This window comes from Erpetoichthys calabaricus, chromosome 9, assembly GCF_900747795.2.
Source record: "Erpetoichthys calabaricus chromosome 9, fErpCal1.3, whole genome shotgun sequence".
NCBI lineage: Eukaryota > Metazoa > Chordata > Cladistia > Polypteriformes > Polypteridae > Erpetoichthys > Erpetoichthys calabaricus.
In genome coordinates this window covers 49,041,460-49,059,961 of record NC_041402.2, presented here as the reverse complement: position 1 = coordinate 49,059,961, position 18,502 = coordinate 49,041,460, and the positions used below count along the sequence as shown (strand labels likewise).

The following is an 18,502-nucleotide window of genomic DNA, read 5'->3' as shown; positions in this document are numbered from 1 at the left end:
CAAAGCAAGTTATTATACATTAGAAGATGCAAGCATCATAAGCAACAAAGAACAAGACAAACACATGAGCAAGAGGATGTAATCCTACTATATTATTATACCTGAAACTTGACTAAGACAAAAATCAGTATCATAAACTTTTTGTCAGTACAACAGCAGCAATTCTGTAGAAGAGAAACTAAGCAGTTCCAAAATGTTTATTGAAAAGGCGCATTTTCAAAAGACACCGAGACATGAGTAAATTGTGTGCACTTCAAGTAGACAAAGGAAGATCATTCTACAGCTTTGGAGCAAGAATACTAATTCAGAGATGCAGATATTTGATGTTGATATAGCACAGTGACATGGATATTAGTGCTGTTCCCTCTCAGATCCATTACCCTTTTCAGGCCATCATCTATATGGAGGTTAACACATTCTTCACATATTGTATCTGCATGAGTTTTCCACTGGTTATCCCACATCCCTAAAGGTGTGCAGTTGTAGGAACTTTTGATTGATTAATAATCAATGAGACAGCCACTCAGGAGGATGCTGTTGTAATGTGGGATCTGAAAAAGAAATTTTAAGTTGGTTAAGTAATTATCAGATTTGCCTTTGGGAATACAGGTAATTAATCCAATCATTTGCAAGGCTCCTACTTTATTTGCATTACCTTTCTCTTTTGTAATAGGCAGGTCTCCAGCTTTTCGAGTTATATCAAGGTAACTGAGGCACACTCGTTTTAAGAAACAAATTATACAATTTGTTGATAAGTACAAGTATTAAAGAAATGTGATAACTGCATATACATATTGACATACAAGACTGGATGCAGACAGACTAGACAGACAAGCTGTTTACTGGTTATTTAGAGTTCTACTTTATCATGGCACAGATAAATAGATTTATGATACCAAGTCTTTATGGATGAAATCTGATGTTGTGTGGAGTTGCTGCTTTGTTGTTGCTGTGGGTCCAAGTAGAAGATTCTTCATGTGTTGAAGTACATATGTTCTCTTTACTGCATGGTCATTGTCAGTGCTGTACTGCTGCTTCTTCAGCTTGCCTTCTGCTGTCTTTTGCCACTTCATAGGGAAAAGGCATTTACTCAGTCTTGCCCAAGAGTTTAGATGCTGAAGTTCCCTTCTTGAAGTTGTGGCTTCACAGCCCCGTCAGACTACTGGCACATAGCTTTGCCTTGACAGACTGGATCTCAGCTTCTGGTCTGCAAAGATCATAGTTTGTTGAAATTGGCTTTTCAAGGTAAAGTATCTCATAGGTTTCAGTTTGAGAGAAGGTTTTAGAAAGTCATTTTGGAGAGTTCCCCCTTTTGTGAGAGAATCCCTGAACATCTCTCAACATGGCATTCTCTTGTGTATTTTCTTCTCCCTACTTTGAGAGATGGGATGCATATTGTTTTGAAGGAAGGTTGAACCTTCTCCAATTGGTCTAAAGTCACTCCCACTTACAATATCAGTGTCTTTTAATAGGTGGGCTCTTCTGACCATCTTAGTTGTCATCCCTTGAATTAAAGGGATTTGTTCTTGCTTGAGCCCATTTTGCACCTTCTGGCTCAAGAGCTCTACATAGGGGCTTCTGGAGAGATGTCAGTGCAACTCTGATTTACACCTTTGTTATCTGATGAAGTCCAGGTAGATCCTGATACAAACTGGAGTTCAGTCACTTAGTTTGGAATGCAAGTGGGGCTTTTGTGCAGCGGGATGCCTGCATCCTTGTTAAATCTGCTTTCTTAACAGGCCTAGTGTGCCACAAAAGGCAAGCAGAATGGGCAATGTCCACTTTGTCCTGCACAGTCAATTGGCATTTATGAATTTGGTGTGATACAGATTGTGTGTGCACTGTAGTGGACTGCCACCCTGTCCAGAATTGTTTCCTGCTTTGTGCCACATGTTGTCAGGATAGTCTCTAGCCATTGTATTCCTGAAATTGAATAACTGGATTTGAGGGAACTTGTATGTACTGTATCTACGCATGTATATTCTATGGGGAAAGTGAACACTGGGATAAGAAAAAATGAAACCTGCAGGAAATTCAAGAGAGGTCATCTAAATACCAGAGGAGAGATGCTGGGTATATTGGGAGAAGGATGTTAAGGATAGAGCTGCTAGGTAAGAGGAAAAGAGGAAGGCCTAAGAGAAGGTTTATTGATGTGGTGAGAGAGGATTTGCAGGTGATGGGTGTAACAGAGCAAGATGTTAAGGACAGGAAGATATGGAAGAAGATGATCCGCTGTGGCAACCCCTAATGGGAGCAGCCGAAAGAAGAAGAAGAATCTAATTACCAAATCATACGTTATGCAGTAATATATCAAAAGTATTGAATGTTTTCATTTATGTATATCATTAGTATTCCATACATTTCTTTAAATCCAGTATGTACAGTTCTGGTAACTGTGTTATCCATTCCATGAGAAAAATTAAGTGGGTTACAGAATGCAAGCTCAAATTACTACTAGTGAAAAGTAATTATTGTAACAATAAGCCAAGGGAGTCTTTAGTTTAATTCCTGGTCTGGGTAGTGACTTTGTGGAATCTACATATTCACTTTATGACTACATGGGTATTTTCAGGTACACTGATTTCCCTCCAAGATAAAAGATATGTGTTGGGTTAATCAATGGCTCTAAGCTGGATCTTGTATGAGTGAGTATGGGTGTGTGTAAGTAATGCTCTAACTCTGTGTTCTGCAGTGTTGGTTCCTACCTTTAGCACTGTGACAGTAGGGGGTGCTGTCGCACCTCCAAACCCACAGACAACACATCCAAACACCAGGTAAAATTCCCAATAATTAATTTATTATAACAAAATGTACACAAAGCACCTCCACCTCAACACTATACAATAATAAACAATAATCAACAATAAACAATTCCTCCACACCACCCAGCAGCTCTGTCGCACTTCCTCCCAACTCCGGCTCCATCTGCTGGGTTTCCCACAGTCCTTTTTATAGTCCTTGACCCGGAAGTTCTTCTGTCCTTCAGTCCATGTGATTCCATAGCACTTCCTGGTCAGATCGAGAGTTATATTTTTCTTCAGCCCGGAAGTACTTCAGTTTTTCCGTCCCCGTTACGCGGTAGTACTTCCGGGCTATAATAGAAACACTTGTGCCTCCCTGCAGCGTCCCCTGGCGGCCCCCATGGTATCCAGCAGGGCTGTGCAGCTGAACTCCATTGTCCATAATGCCCTGCAGGAATTCGGGGCACCTCCATGTTGCAGGGAGAACTCCCTCTAGTGGCCTGAGGGTGTTGGCTGGGATAAACCGCCGGCCATCCCTCACAGCACAAAGGTGCTGCACTAGCCCCCTGCCAAAGCTGAATTGGAATAAGCAGTTTTTGGAAAGGAATAGATGTGGAAAAATATATTTTAAACCACAATAATCTGGAGTTTGGACCCAGTTTGTTACAATTAGCTGCCTCTCTAATTGCAATACCTGAAAACTACTAGAGACAAATAAGTGTATTTTATTTCAGTTTTTCAATGAACATTATTTTATTTTACCTTTTATTTTATTTGACCTCCTATTTGTGATGGAGTACACATTTTAGGAGTTTCTACCTGTAAAACTACTTAATACCAAATCACTTTGATAATTTTTATTATTATTATTATTGTAATTTAAAAAGTTGAAACACATACACTGACTTTTACAGGGTCAGTCAAACTAAGGTACGATGGAACCTTTCAGAGTGTTTGAAAAATTAGTACTGTTAAACATATTTTCCTTCTTTAGCTTAATTAGCAAAATCTAACAAACATAAATGTTTAACAAATACTTGAAAAAGCACATGTTAATAGTCTCCTCATGTCATAGTCCTTAGAATGAATATGAATATAGCCCAAAGGATTTTAAAAGCATTTTTGAACATATTCCAACTAGTACATACTGTATATTAGATATGAATTTTCAAATAACAGCCTTACTATATCATCAGGGTTCATATTACAAAGCATCACACAGAGCTAAGTCTGGATATTCTACTGATGTATGCGTTAAGTACAGTGAATATCCTCAGTCTCAATATGGAAACTAAAAAAGATTTGAAACCTATTTCTCTAAGTAAATGAAGGATTTCAGAGAGATGAACTGCCCAAGGGTACTTCTAGATTGCAAGGGGATATGGCACTTTTTGCCCATAAAGATATCATTTCAACTATAAATTCAGCCACTCAAAATGTATTGCAGAATCAAATTGCAGCACTTAATATATCACCAAATATACAATATAATACAATACAATTTATTTTTGTATAGCCCAAAATCACACAAGGAGTGCCACTTTAATAGCTCCTGTATTTTTACATTTTTGACAGCTGTCCAGCCTTTAGTCCCAAAGAAGTCAAGAAAAACACAAAAAAAAGAAGAAATCTTGGGAAAGGCATTCATAGAGAGACCACTTTCCAGGTAGGTTGGGCATTCAGTGGGTGTCAAAAAATGGGGTAAATATAATTCAATACGGAGAACAAAACACAAGTAATCCTCAATACAATACAACAGCACAGAGCAAAATACAAGAGTAGATTATATCATATAATAGGATTCCGATTTGTTCAGAGTCCCAGACACTTCATCCATCAAGTTGCCCTCACTGGCCATTCCACAGCTGAGTCATTGCTAGGCTGGCCAAACTTATGATTCCAGTGCTCCTCTGTCAGAGATGACATTTATTTAGGCAGGTAACAACTTGGCATTAGAGCAGTGGCACCAACTGCAACATTTGAGTACCGAGAAGAGAAACACAATAGGTGGGGGTTAGCAACAAATTATAACTATCATATTACTTATGTCTTAGTACTAATGACAGTGTGCCCGTTAATCAGCAGCTCTACTCAGGGTATACTAAACTAAAGTAGTGAGTCTTCAGCCAGGATTTGAAAGCTGAGACAGAAGGGACAACTCTTACAGTAGCAGGCATAACACCACAGCTTTGGGGGTCCTGTAACTAAAAACTTGACCTCCCACTGTTATTTTATTTATCCTTGGCAATTATAAGCAGACTGGCATCTTTAGATCTTAATGTGTGCTCTGGTTTGTAAGTAATGATAAGTTCAGATAAGTAAGGACCTTGGCCATTTAAGGCTTTATATGTTAAAAGCAGGATTTTGAAATCTACCCTAAATTTAACCAGGAGCCAGTGTAAGGATTTAAGAACTGGAGCTATGTGTTCGTATTTTCTTGTTCTTGTAATAATTCTTGCAGCAGCATTTGGAGTAACTGGAAGCTCTATAAAGAACAATTTGAACATCCAGTGAACACCGTATTGCAATAGTCAATCCTTCTAGAAATAAATGTATGAATAAATTTCTCAGTATACCGCCTATGTAGAAAATGCCTTAATTTCCCAACATTTTTAAGATAGAAGAAACATGTTTTGGACAATTTTGTAATGTGCACTTTAAATGACATGCTAGAGTCAAAGATAACTCCTAGATTGTGGGCTGATTCATTAAAACTAATGGTGATACCAACTGAGTGAAATGATGACACAATATTGTTGTGATCAGCATCATTCCCTCCAATAATTAACATCTCTCTTTTATCTGTGTTTAAAGACAAATAGTTCTCATCCATCCACCCCTTTAATTCATTAACACAACTAATTAAAACCAACTTCAGAGAAACTTCATTTGGTCTAAAAGAAAGGTATAACTGTTTTCTAATGGTAGATCCCAGTGGAAGCACGTAAAGTGAAATCAGTAAAGGGTCCAGTGCTGAGCCTTGTGGAACACAATATCTCACTTCTGTGTATAATGATGGAGTATTGTCAGCATATTTCTGCACCTACTGGAATCAATTTGATAAATAAGAAATAAACCAGGCAAGGACTTTGCCTGTGTCAGTTTACAGGTTGTGTAGTAAAATAGAATGGTCAATGGTGTCAAATGCTGCACTTAGGTGTAACAACATAGCCACAGTGGAGTTTCCTTCATCAGAGGATATCAGAATGTCATTTGCAACACACATTACTGCCGTTTCTGTACTATGACCAGTGCAGAAGCCAGACTGGAATTTCTCAAATAAATTGTGATACATAAGGTGCTATCTATGCTCCAGTTTTTTGAAATTCTAATTTCAGAGCTCAAATGTTGTCATTAAAACAGGGAGAGTTTATATGTGCTTTAATTACTTTTGTTTTAAGTGGAGCCACTGCTTCTAGAGCATCTCTCAAGGTCAAATTATAATTTGATGTTAGCTGATCTAAATTGTTTTCCAGATATAAAAAGTTCCAATATTATTACAGTGTTAAACAAATACAATAACAAAATTAAGTCTTGTTCCTGGAAATTCCAACCTCATTATGTATACACAAATCTCTTTTAAAAAATGGCCAGCATGGAGACATGCCTTGGGGCATTTATTATCAACTCAGGGTTTAAGGGTACATAGACTCCATTGTCCACTAAACAGAGTACTGTACTTGGTGTGCCAAGAAGAGCTTCTCCAGACCCTGAAATTGATTTTTGGGCTTAGCTTGGAAATGTCCCCTGGGATGAAAGAGAGACAGAGAGAGTCTAGAGGAGAGTTAAGAGGAAGACTCATTTGCAGCAGGCACATGCCAAGGTGGAGAGATAGGAGACAAAAGGAAGACAGATATTCATGTATTACTTAAGTGGTCAACAAGTAGCCTAACCACCCAACCTCATTAAGTGACAGGATTTGCTTAGCTTTTCTATGTGTGTTGTACTTTATTGTCTCTTCCTATATTATGTAACTGTAAAGTAAACAGAGATCTTTTGATAAATGCTATGTCTTGAAATTATTCATACATGTGAGAGATGACAGGAAGTTCTACTGTGTTTTATTTACAGTATAATATAAATGACAAAGTTAAATCAGAAAGAATGGTCCAACTTACATTCACAAAGAAAATGACCAGATAATTTAATATCATTATGATGTTTAGACACTTCCACTGCAGAAAATATGTGTTAAAGATATATCCATTGTTCCTAAGAATTAAATCATCAAATCTTTATAAAGAATGGTGGCCAGTCCAAAATACCTTAGCACGTGTTAGCTGCAGAGACAGCAGACAGTTAATACTGATGACTGTTGAAAGAAGACCATCATGCCTCTGGGAAGGTATTTGAAAAATCAAAGAAAGAATACTATTAGAAGATGAACAGATTATGTGAAAGGCATTGATAGACACCATGCCTATGCTTTCCACCATATACAGAGATGGATTATCCAAGGATTATCACTTAATGCATTATGCTATTAGATAGATAGATAGATAGATAGATAGATAGATAGATAGATAGATAGATAGATAGATAGATAGATAGATAGATAGATAGATAGATAGATAGATAGATAGATAGATAGATAGATAGATAGATAGATAGATACTTTATTAATCCCAAGGGGAAATTTACAATTATTCATGGTGTTTACCATTGGCTGCTTAAAATCTGTGAAAGAGTTTGGACCGTTGTCTTTTTTGAGGTGAACAAACTGCAATGGATTGTTGCCAGATTATGTTAAGCAATGCTCATCGCTCTGGAGATGATGACCATTGAATGTGTACATAGAGTTAATTTGGCTAATGCTATTATTTAGATCACCTTCTTAAATGTCACATCACCATATCATGGTATTGGACAATTTTACTTACAATAGCTAGTTATCAGTACTGTCTGTTTGAGGCAGTTTGATTGGTTGACAATATGTTGAAATACTGTTATCCATTGCATAAGCTTTCAAGATATATTGAATCTAAATCTGTAGTAGAGGTGCAAATTAGTTTTTGCATTGAGTTTAATGTGCCTCAACAACAAAGAATTCTTTCTCATCACACTACTTTTAAAGTGTTTTGACAAATATCCTTCCACTTGTAGTGGGATGGACATGTTTGTTGGACCACTGAGAACCAATCAAACACCAGAAAAAATGAAAAGATTAGACAAGCAGTAGAAACAATACCAGTTGGTAGAGTTAAATAGAATGTCATCAGTACACATATGGTGAAAACTCAAGGAATTGACACCAGAAACTGATCAGCCAGGCTGAGAAATAGAGATCATAAGCATCTATAAACATGTATATTGAAAGTACATGGATATTGAAAAACTAGCAATTGTGATCAATCAGACTTATTCTATCTTATCATGAATAGATTTCTTCTAATTATGCAATAAATCACTGATTTCTGTAAGTATTTTGTATTCATAAGAATTACTTATAAATGCCTTCAAATCACTTAATTTTATTTGTCCAGCACCTCATGACTCACAGGTATGATAAAACCCCCACATATGATACACTATTCAACCCATCTCAGTGTCTAGTTATGCAAGGTGTCAAGCTTTTTGGAGATCCCCCCAATTTTTGGCCCTCTAGACCCAAATAAACATTCATTTTAGGTCCTTTTAGACCTTACATAAATTACATCCTTATGATAAAATGTAAACCAATAGGTGTCTTCTGCAAAAATGATCAGAAGGACTTGAGATTGTGTATGACACATCAACCGACCCCAGGGGTTCACCCCATAATGGGATACGTAGGGTCAAACTTACTCCTTTTCATAAAACTGAAAAAATGGGGATCGGTAATATAGGAATATGGAGTGTTGTTTTATGCCATTTAAGGTTGCTGATGACAAAAATTATAATATTTTTAATATCTGATTTTTACCTGTGGTCCTAGCCCTCCAAGAGCCACTGCCAAAAGGTTTAAAATAATGAATTTCAAACAAAAGCATGTGGTGTATCGGTTTAGACTATTTGAAGGCCAGTGATTATGAATATTATGTTTTTTTATTATCCTTTATATACTTTTTATATCCTTTACTAGGGATCTACCACTCTACGGACTTCTATCAGAATTTAAACATTTAAACTGAAGAGAAACTGAGTCTTTCTCTTCCCCTGAACTTCACACAAAGAGGCCAACTCGTCTATATATAATTCTGAAAAGGAATGACTTCCTGAATTATAGTTTAAATTGCTCACTTTGGTGCTAGCGTAAAAACTGAGGTAGCTATAGTACCAAAAAAAATGCCTGTGATATTCAATTACTCAATCTTTTATTTGTTCTGGAGGAAGTGCCCGCCTATGGGTTCAAAAAGAAACTACGAATCCCATCAACTCCCTCGTTAGGGCTCGATTTCTCAAAAACGCTCAACCTTTCCATTTGGCAGACATGCCGAACAAGCCACTCGCACATGCCCATTCCGCGCAGTGTTCATTGGGTAACCAAGTCAACGGTGTTTGACATAGAAGGGCATTCATAGAAATGACGCACTACAAATCCCTATGTGCACTTGACACGGAAGAGCGACTGACTCTCAACGAGCATGCGCTTGTGGCTTTAGGCGGGCGTAACGCTGAAGGCTAATACACCACCCCTAGTAGGCCGCGGTTGCTCGCTGTTCGCCATAACTGGGAATCAGGGGAAGCTGGTGTGACTGCTAGGTAAGTTACGGATAGTAACTTAATTATTTGACTTTAGTTCCATTGGCTTTTGTTTTAGGGCTGTTTTAGAAGATGCACAAGTGCGAGCAGGGAAGCGTTATTTTTACTTAAATTTTTGGATTGAAGACTCGGTTTTTTATTACTAATATAGATTTCACACAGTGGGATAGAAAGAAGTGTGTAGACACGCCCGCTTTTTTTGCGAATGTTTTGAAAGTGATCGTTTCCCTACGTTATGAAAAAGACCGGTGTGTTGCGCTGCATAGTGCTAGATAGTCGGGGGGTGGGGTGTGGTTCGGGCTGTTTAAGGAGTAGGTGCAGGTTTATTTTTAGCAAAGAACGAAACGCTGATGTGCTGCTAGCATGGGGTGGACAGGCGGGTGAGGCCGACGAACGTGACAAGGCATGCCATTAATAAAATGAAGTGCTCTGCTAGGTATCACGTGTGTTTTTAGTTCCTCGGTTACAAGATGGGCATGGGATGATCAACTGCATATACCTGGCAGGTACCACCAAAATCATTGTAGTTCATAAAAGACAAAAAAATCTTCTAGTACTCAACATGTCAAGCTCCACCACACAACGAGCAGGGCAGTGTTTCCGAAGTTTAATTTGGCCAGGGTTTCAGTATGTAGACCACGCCCCCTCAACCTCTTTTAAAGACGATGATACCATGTGTGAACGTTTCAAGCACTCTTCAAGGTTCTATAGGCATACATGTTTTTAAAAACGTAACAATATAATACATCACCTATTAATGATTGCTAGCTGTTATAAAAGGTAAAAAAGTATATATATAAAAGTATATAAGCACAACACAGTAGTTTATATTCTCTTTTGTTATTGTAAGTTTGTATACTTTCTGGTCAAGGAGCATTTTTTATATTTATAGGGTCATATATAATATATATATAGTTGATGAATTTGTTAGCCACAGAAACATGTTGATTTCAGGGAAGAGTATGTTATTCATTCTAACAACGTTTTCTGTGCAGTGAATAAATTAATATACTGCGCACAAATAAGATTCAAAAATAAAAAGCAGAGAGAGCCCTCTGAGTGTTGGCTCATAACACGAAGTAATTGATTGGATGCATTGTTAGCACTTTTGAAAAGCATGTTAGAGAAGTTTACTAAGTAAAGAAGCTTTAAATGAAATGAATGTCAAATAATGGATTGTAAAGGAACATGTAAGCTATTTTAAATAACGTTAAACTGCTTTTTTGTTTCTTATATGCAATTGAATTTGTGTCCTTCACCATTGTTTATTTAAAAAAAAAATAGCTAATTTTATAAAACTTAATAAAGTTTATTATGCTGCTTGGTTAGTGTTAAGATCGGAGGGAGGGCGGAGTGGTGGCTCTGAGGCTAAGGATCTGCGCTGGTATCCTGAAGGTTGCCGGTTCAAATCCCTGTCACTGCCAAAAGAGCTCCTACTCTGCTGGGCCCTTGAGCAAGACCCTTAACCTGTAATTGCTCCAGGGGCGCTGTACAATGGCTGACTCTGCGCTCTAACCCCAAGGGGTATGCGAAAACTAACAAATTTCTAATACGAGAAATCGTATATGACGAAATAAAGAAAAAAAAAAAAAAAAAAAAAAAGATCATTGTATGATATGCTGCTTGACTTCAAAATAACCTCAAGATACATCTTAATATGTAGTATGAGAATAACACTACTTAGAATTTATCAAAGATTTTCGATCTAATGCAGTATAAGATGAATATTCTTTTTGATTCAACAAACCGGTGGACTTAATTTAAATAAGAAGTACAACAACTATTGGTTAAAATAAAACACTTCTAGCAAACAGAACTTGCAGTGGGTTCAGTTAAGTACTCTGGCTTTTAAATACAGTTGTGATTTGTAGCAATTTTGTGTTTTTAATGCTACATATTGTCTGACACATCTTCTCAACAGGAAGTTTTTATTTATTTCCAGTTCAGTTACTGACTTTATTTGAAAGTGAACTGAAACATGCTTGTAGGTATGCTTTTATTTTAAAATACAAATTCACATTATTTGGGTGTTAAAGCAAAACTATAAATGATTAATATTGTGAAGAATTGGTACCATTTGACAAATTTCCATTTTATTATGCAGAAAAGTATAACTCCGATCCATACATCGTATACAATGGCTTACCCTGCTCTCTGATCTCCAAAAGTCAATCGAAAAGACAATGACCCCTCCTGGAATTATACAGTTTACCAAAAAATATGTATTCCTTCACTTTGAATCAGTCATAATAGTTTGTAACATCAGGTACACCAAAGGAACATGAACAAGTTTTTATGCAAACTAGTAGGAACACTTGAGTGTATTCCACTGTAAAGTACTATGTGCATTAGTTAAGAGTTAGAAAACTGGGGAAATGCTACTAGACTGGTTGATGAAAAATTTGAATATATAAAGAAAAGTGGTAATCTTAAGGGTTGTACGGAATTTTGCCATCAGTAGCTGAAGAAGCGGAAATAGTTCATCCATAATATGGGACCTATGTGTTTATCTCTATCCCTACTGTTGCATGCTAAAAGTATTGAGATTTCGTATAAAACAACTTAGTCCGTAACAGTGTTGAGGAGATGCATTATTGGGAAAAAAAATACAATAACAAAATCAATGTGTAGACTAGGGGTGCGAACAGCCCCCCTGCTCACTCCCCCTCCATCAGGAACAGAGAATGTCAGAGCAAGAGAGAGAGAGAGAAAAGCAAACAATCAAAAATCATTACGTGCTGTTTGATCTTTTAAGTATGCGAAGCACCGTGCGGGAAGCATATCGCTTGACAAAGCAGCCACATATAAGCCCAGCAAGGAAGGGATCAATGTGAAGGTAATCTTTCAGTGTTTTTTGATGAGCGGCCGTATCCTCTAGGGGTGTGAACAGCCCCCGTGCTTACAATATATTTGAGGAGTTTTATTTAATACGTAATACGCGCTCTAGTTGTGTAGCTTCTCAGTCATCTGCCAATAGCGTCCCTTGTATAAAATCAACTGGGCAAACCAACTGAGGAAGCATGTACCAGAAATTAAAAGACCCATTGTCCGCAGAAATCCGCGAACCAGCAAAAAATCCACGATATATATTTAAATATGCTTACATATAAAATCCGCAATGGAGTGAAGCCGCGAAAGTCGAAGCGCGATATAGCGAGGGATTACTATATACACGAACAGGCAAATATTAGATTTTCATGCAAACAGTGCATACAGATCAAGGTCAGTCAGTCAGCCATTACCCAACCCGCTATATCCTAACACAGGGTCACGGGGGTCTGCTGGAGCCATTCCCAGCCAACACCGGGCACAAGGCAGGAACAAATCCCCAGGCAGGGCACACACCCCCACACACCAAGCACACACTAGGGACTCACACACACACACACACACACACACTAGGGACAATTTAGGAAGAAACCCACGCAGACACGGGGAGAACATGCAAACTCCACGTAGGGAGGACCTGGGAAGCAAACCCAGGTCTCCTTACTGCAAGGCAGCAGCACTACCACTGCACCACCGTGTCGCCCTACAGATCAAGGTGATATTCTCAAATGACACATAACATTAATGTGGGATATTTATTCTCATAATTTAAGTTAACAAATTTGTAGATTTGTGATTTGCCATGTGGTAAAAATAAGTACACCTCTACACTTATCAAAGTTTAAAACCCATAAAATTAGAATTGGGTGTTCCAGATTAGGTGCCAATGATTAGAACCTCCTTAGGAAGTATGCAGGTATAACCTGTCTTTTTTAAACCACAGATATCTAGGGTCTGGTGTTCTCTTAGCTACCGACATGTCTGGTGTCATCAGGCCAAGATCAAAACTGCTCTCTAAGGTCCTCAAAAAGAATGTATATGAGTCTTGCAAGGGATTTGAAGAGATCACCAAATTGTTTGAAATCAGTCATTCCTATAGCCTTTGATGAGTGTCTGGATTTTGGATGGAGGTATTTTTGACCATTCTTCCATACAAAATCTCCAGTTCAGTTAAATTTGATGGCTGCCGGGCATGGACAGCCTGCTTCAAATCATCCCATAGATTTTCGATAATATTCAAGTCAGGGACTGTGAAAACCATTCCAGAACATTGTACTTCTCCCTCTGCATGAATGCCTTTGTAGATTTCGAACTGTGTTTTGGGTCATTGTCTTTTTGGAATATCCAACGCCTGCATAACTTCAACTTTATGGCTGATGCTTGAACATTATCCTGAAGAATTTGTTGATATTGGGTTGAATTCATCTGATACTCGACTTTAACAAGGCCCCAGTTCCTGAACTAGCCACACAGCCCCACAGCATGATGGAACCTCCACCAGATTTGACAGTAGGTAGCAGGTGTTTTTCTTGGAATGCCGTGTTCTTCTTCCGCCATGCAAAGCGCATTTTGTTATAACCAAATAACTCAATTTTTGTCTCATCAGTTCAAAGCACTTTGTTCCAAAATGAATCTGGCTTGTCTAAATGAGCACTTGCATGCAACAAGCGACTCTGTTTGTAGCGTGAGTTCAGAAAGGGCTTCTTTCTCATCACCCTGCCTTACAGATGTTCTTTGTGCAAATTGCGCTGAATTGTAGAACGATGTACAGATACACCATCTGCAGCAAGATGTTCTTGCAGGTCTTTGGAGGTGATCTAAGGGTTGTCTGTATCCATTCTCACAGTCCTGTGCATTTGCCACTCCTGTATTTTTCTTGGCCTGCCAGACCTGCTGGGTTTAACAGCAACTGTGCCTGTGGCCTCCCATTTCCTGATTACATTCCTTACAGTTGAAACTGACAGTTTAAACCTCTGAGATAGCTTTTTGTAGCCTTCCCCTAAACCATGAAACTGAACAATCTTTGTTTTCAGAACTTTCGAGAGTTGCTTTGAGGATCTCATACTGTCACTCTTCAGAGGAGAGTCAAAGGGAAGCACAACTTGCAATTGACCACCTTAAATACCTTTTCTCATGATTGGACACACCTGTATATGAAGTTCAAGGCTTAACGAGCTAATACAACCAATTTGGTGTTGCAAGTAATCAGCATTGAGCAGTTACATGCATTCAAATCAGCAAAATTACAAGGGGACCCAAATTTTTGCACTGCCAGTTTTTCACATTTGATTTAATTTCATACAACTAAATACTGCTTCACTAAAAATCTTTGTTCGGAAAACACCCCAGTACTTAGATGTTCCTAGTAAATGAAAGACATACCACGGTTATCTTTTTTTGTTGAAAGTAGAGTAAATTATTATGCAGGCTGAGAGGGGTTCCCAAACTTTTTCATATGACTGTATTGTCAGTTGCTGCAGCCTGTTTCAAATGCCCCAAAATTGGAAAACTCTAACAGTTCTTAAAATTGAACTTTTCCGTGCTTAATTAAACAAAAAGTATTATTTTGTAATAAAGTGTGGCCATTTGTTTATAAACATGGAAATATCTTAGACATCTCACCAGACAATGTTAATCAAAACTTGACATTTTAATTAAAGTATAATAAGAACACACAAATAAATGGAAGACATTAAGCTACTACCTCAGCAGGAACACTACTGTCAAATTAGAAACTTAAAAGAACTTTGACGAGTCTAGCCTTCATACCATCCATCCATCCATCCATCCATCCATTTTCCAACCCGCTGAATCCGAACACAGGGTCACGGGGCTCTGCTGGAGCCAATCCCAGCCAACACACGGCACAAGGCAGGAACCAATCCCGGGCAGGGTGCCAACCCACCGCAGGACACACACAAACACACCCACACACCAAGTACACACTAGGGCCAATTTAGAATCGCCAATCCACCTAACCTGCATGTCTTTGGACTGTGGGAGGAAACCGGAGCGCCTGGAGGAAACCTACGCAGATACGGGGAGAACATGCAAACTCCATGCAGGGAGGACCCGGGAAGCGAACCCGGGTCCCCAGGTCTTCCAACTGCGAGGCAGCAGCGCTACCCACCGTGCCGCCCAGCCTTCATACCGTAGCTTGTAAAGCTAGATGAGAGAGCTCAATTAAGTAACAACTGTTAGACCAACATTTCTGATGATTCATTCACCAGCTCTTGTTTCAAAATGGAACACTGAGGTGTAACAGTTTGCTCTGCTGTACTGAAGACCCATTCAGACGGTACGCTAGTTGCACAAAACACAGATTGGTTTGTGCTAATTTGGCTATCGGGGGATAGTCTTTCATTGTTTTGCAACCAAATAACGGGGTCCTCTTCGTCACAAATTAGATTCTTCTGCATAGTTTCTCATTTCGGTTGCTATCCTTTCCTCTAATGTTAGTGATGCCCATGATGAAATGGGTTCCTTCACTTTTCCAAGCAACAAATACCTAAAGCAGAAACGTTTTCCATGTTATACTAATAATGATGTGAAGTGTATAATGTGTGAAGACTTTAGTCTGAATATCAAATAATCGTACGCTTTTATTCAAGAATATAACCAAAGTTAAAAAAAAAAAAAAAATCATTTAATTTACATCTTGCTGTCAATGAGTTACAAACCCAAGCTCAAATGTCAATTGACAGAAAATTGATATGTATTCTTGAATGGTGCAGAGGTAAGAACTGCACCCTTATAACCAAAAGGTTTCGGGTTTGAATCCGGGCGGTCCACGTTTTGAGTAGTGAGCTGCTGCTATTATTACTGTAATATAATAAAAACATGCATTGATTTGAGTCTGTAACACCCGGTGTAAATTTTGGCTATTGGCTATTTGGCATTTTTCAGTACCATGCATCATAACGTGGAGTACAGAAAAGATTGAAGAAAAAAAAAAACAACATGTTCAAATGGCTTAGCATTTTCATGTATGAATGTGTGTGCATGCGAAAGAGGCAGTGACAGATTTGATCTCATTCAAGTGGTTACTGGATTATAAAATAAACGCTTTCACAAAGGTGTAACAAAGCAAGTGTGCTTTTATTCAAGAATAAAACTGAATAACAAAAAATTCAAGTGACAACAAGAACCTAAACAACAATGTGACAATTTCCAGCTTGGCACTGTTTTCTCTTTATTAATCTCCACCACCCAAAGTGCTCAAAGCAGCTGCCATTTACATCAACAACTTACCGTAATGTGCGACTTGTCCAGCAGGCCAAGTTCAACTTGAATGGGTCTGAAGATCTTTCCTCTTTTGTCAGCTGTGTGAAAACACACTTGTGATTTTGAGACACACAACAAGAGTGTGGTCTGTATGACTTTTAACGCTGGCTTCATTAAGAGAGCTTGTCACTGCAACATTAAGATTATGGCCAAAACAATTAAGCTGAGGTCAGCCAGCTGTCTTACAGTTGCAGTTATATTTGAGGCATTATCTGTTGTAATGCATGTTATGTTTTGTTTTTATTTTTTATTTTCCATTCATTAAGTGTAGTGTGCAATCCATTAGCCAGGTTCATCACAGTGTGCTGCTTGGGGGTTAGGACACGCTGTACATTTTGACTGTAATTTCCAATCAGGGTCTATGAAGTGAGCGGCAATTGACATGTACAGCTCCATATTGACACTGGACCACATGTCTTTTGTTAGGGAAAGAAAATCCACCTTCCTGATTGCTGCTTCCACCTCTGAGCAAAGTTTGTTGTAATAATTCTATCTATCTATCTATCTATCTATCTATCTATCTATCTATCTATCTATCTATCTATCTATCTATCTATCTATCTATCTATCTATCTATCTATCTATCTATCTATCTATCTATCTATCTAATTCAGGACAGCAGTTTTTGCAAAGCACTTGCAGCTCGGGATCTCATACTGATGGTCAAACATGTTAGGCATATCATTGAAAGAGGCTTTCTCCTGTGTGATCAAACAAGCGATTTCTTTCAAAATGCATCTGTTGATTGTGTTTATGCATTCCTTCCACCTTAAACTCTCATGTTTGAATTTGGTGCTTTTTGCATGCAGCTCGGGATCTCATACTGATGGTCAAACATGTTAGGCATATCATTGAAAGAGGCTTACTCCTGTGTGAACAAACAAGCAATTTCTTTCAAAATGCATCTGTTGATTGTGTTTATGCATTCTTTCCACCTTAAACTCTCATGTTTGAATTTGGTGCTTTTTGCAAACACACCCATAATTGTTGGTGGTACCTGGGACTGAGTTTTGGACTGCTCACATAAAACTTCCAAACCCGAACTCGATGTTGGATTCGCTGTGCTTCTCTTTGTGAATTCAGGTGGGTGATGTACTCTGAGACGAGAGTATAGATTTGTTGTGTTGCCGGCTTTTGCTATTACTTCTTTTTGGCAAATGTGACAAGTGACTTCATTTAAATTTGCTTGCTCTCCTTTTATGTCTGGCTTAAAACCAAAAAACTGCCAAATAGCAGCATTAGTTAGCTGATTTGGTTGCAAAAAAGAAATCTTTAAATAGTTGACTAGTGATTGCTAGTTCCTAGTTAGCGTGTTCATTTTGCCTAAATCTGGACATTAACAGCATTTTTTTTTTGAGCATGCACAAGTAAGCATTTGCCGATCATCATCTCAAACCAAAAATAATATTTTGGGTCCCAACTAGAATTATTGCAATGATAATACTGCCATATTGCCCAAGCCTAATTTCAAACAATTGCTGATTTGTCCAGGACTGGCTGGCCCAGCAAATTCATCCCAAGAGCTTTTGATACTAAAAGTAGTCCTCAAGAGCCCCAGAATTTAATTGCAAGATCTGCAAGTAACTCTTACAGCAGTTGTGTCCAAGTGAATGCTTCTAAAATTGGAAAGAGAATTCAAAAATGTGATTTTTATGCAAGGTGGGCCAGGAAAAATCCATTGCTGTCCAAATAGAAAACTAAAGCAAGACTACAGTTTGACTTTGAACATCTAGGCAAAGGCCAGAACTTCTGGAACAATGTGCTCTGAAAAGATGAATCAATGATAGGGTTGTGTGGACATAGTAACAGTACGCATGTTTGACACAAACGAAAGACAGCATGTCCGGAGAAGAACCTCATGCCATCTGTGAACCATTATGGTAAAAATGTTATTGTTTGGGATTGCTTTGATGTCTCAGGGCCTGGGCAGCTTGAAGTCATTGAGTCAACTATGTATTATGCCTCAT

The 18,502-nt window shown here is 38.3% G+C and overlaps 1 protein-coding gene across 2 annotated transcripts in view; it reads left to right on the top strand.

The window, feature by feature from the left end:
- The first annotated feature begins 9,276 nt into the window (after nucleotides 1–9,276).
- The window catches only part of nutf2 (nuclear transport factor 2), an 82,196-nt gene continuing 72,970 nt past the window's right edge, over nucleotides 9,277–18,502 (top strand). Inside the window, exon 1 of one of the 2 annotated variants that reach the window (XM_028809618.2) lies at nucleotides 9,277–9,422. The gene's annotated coding sequence lies outside the window, so the exon portion shown is untranslated. The remainder of the gene's footprint in view (nucleotides 9,423–18,502) is intronic. The other variant, XM_028809619.2, reaches the window with a different exon arrangement.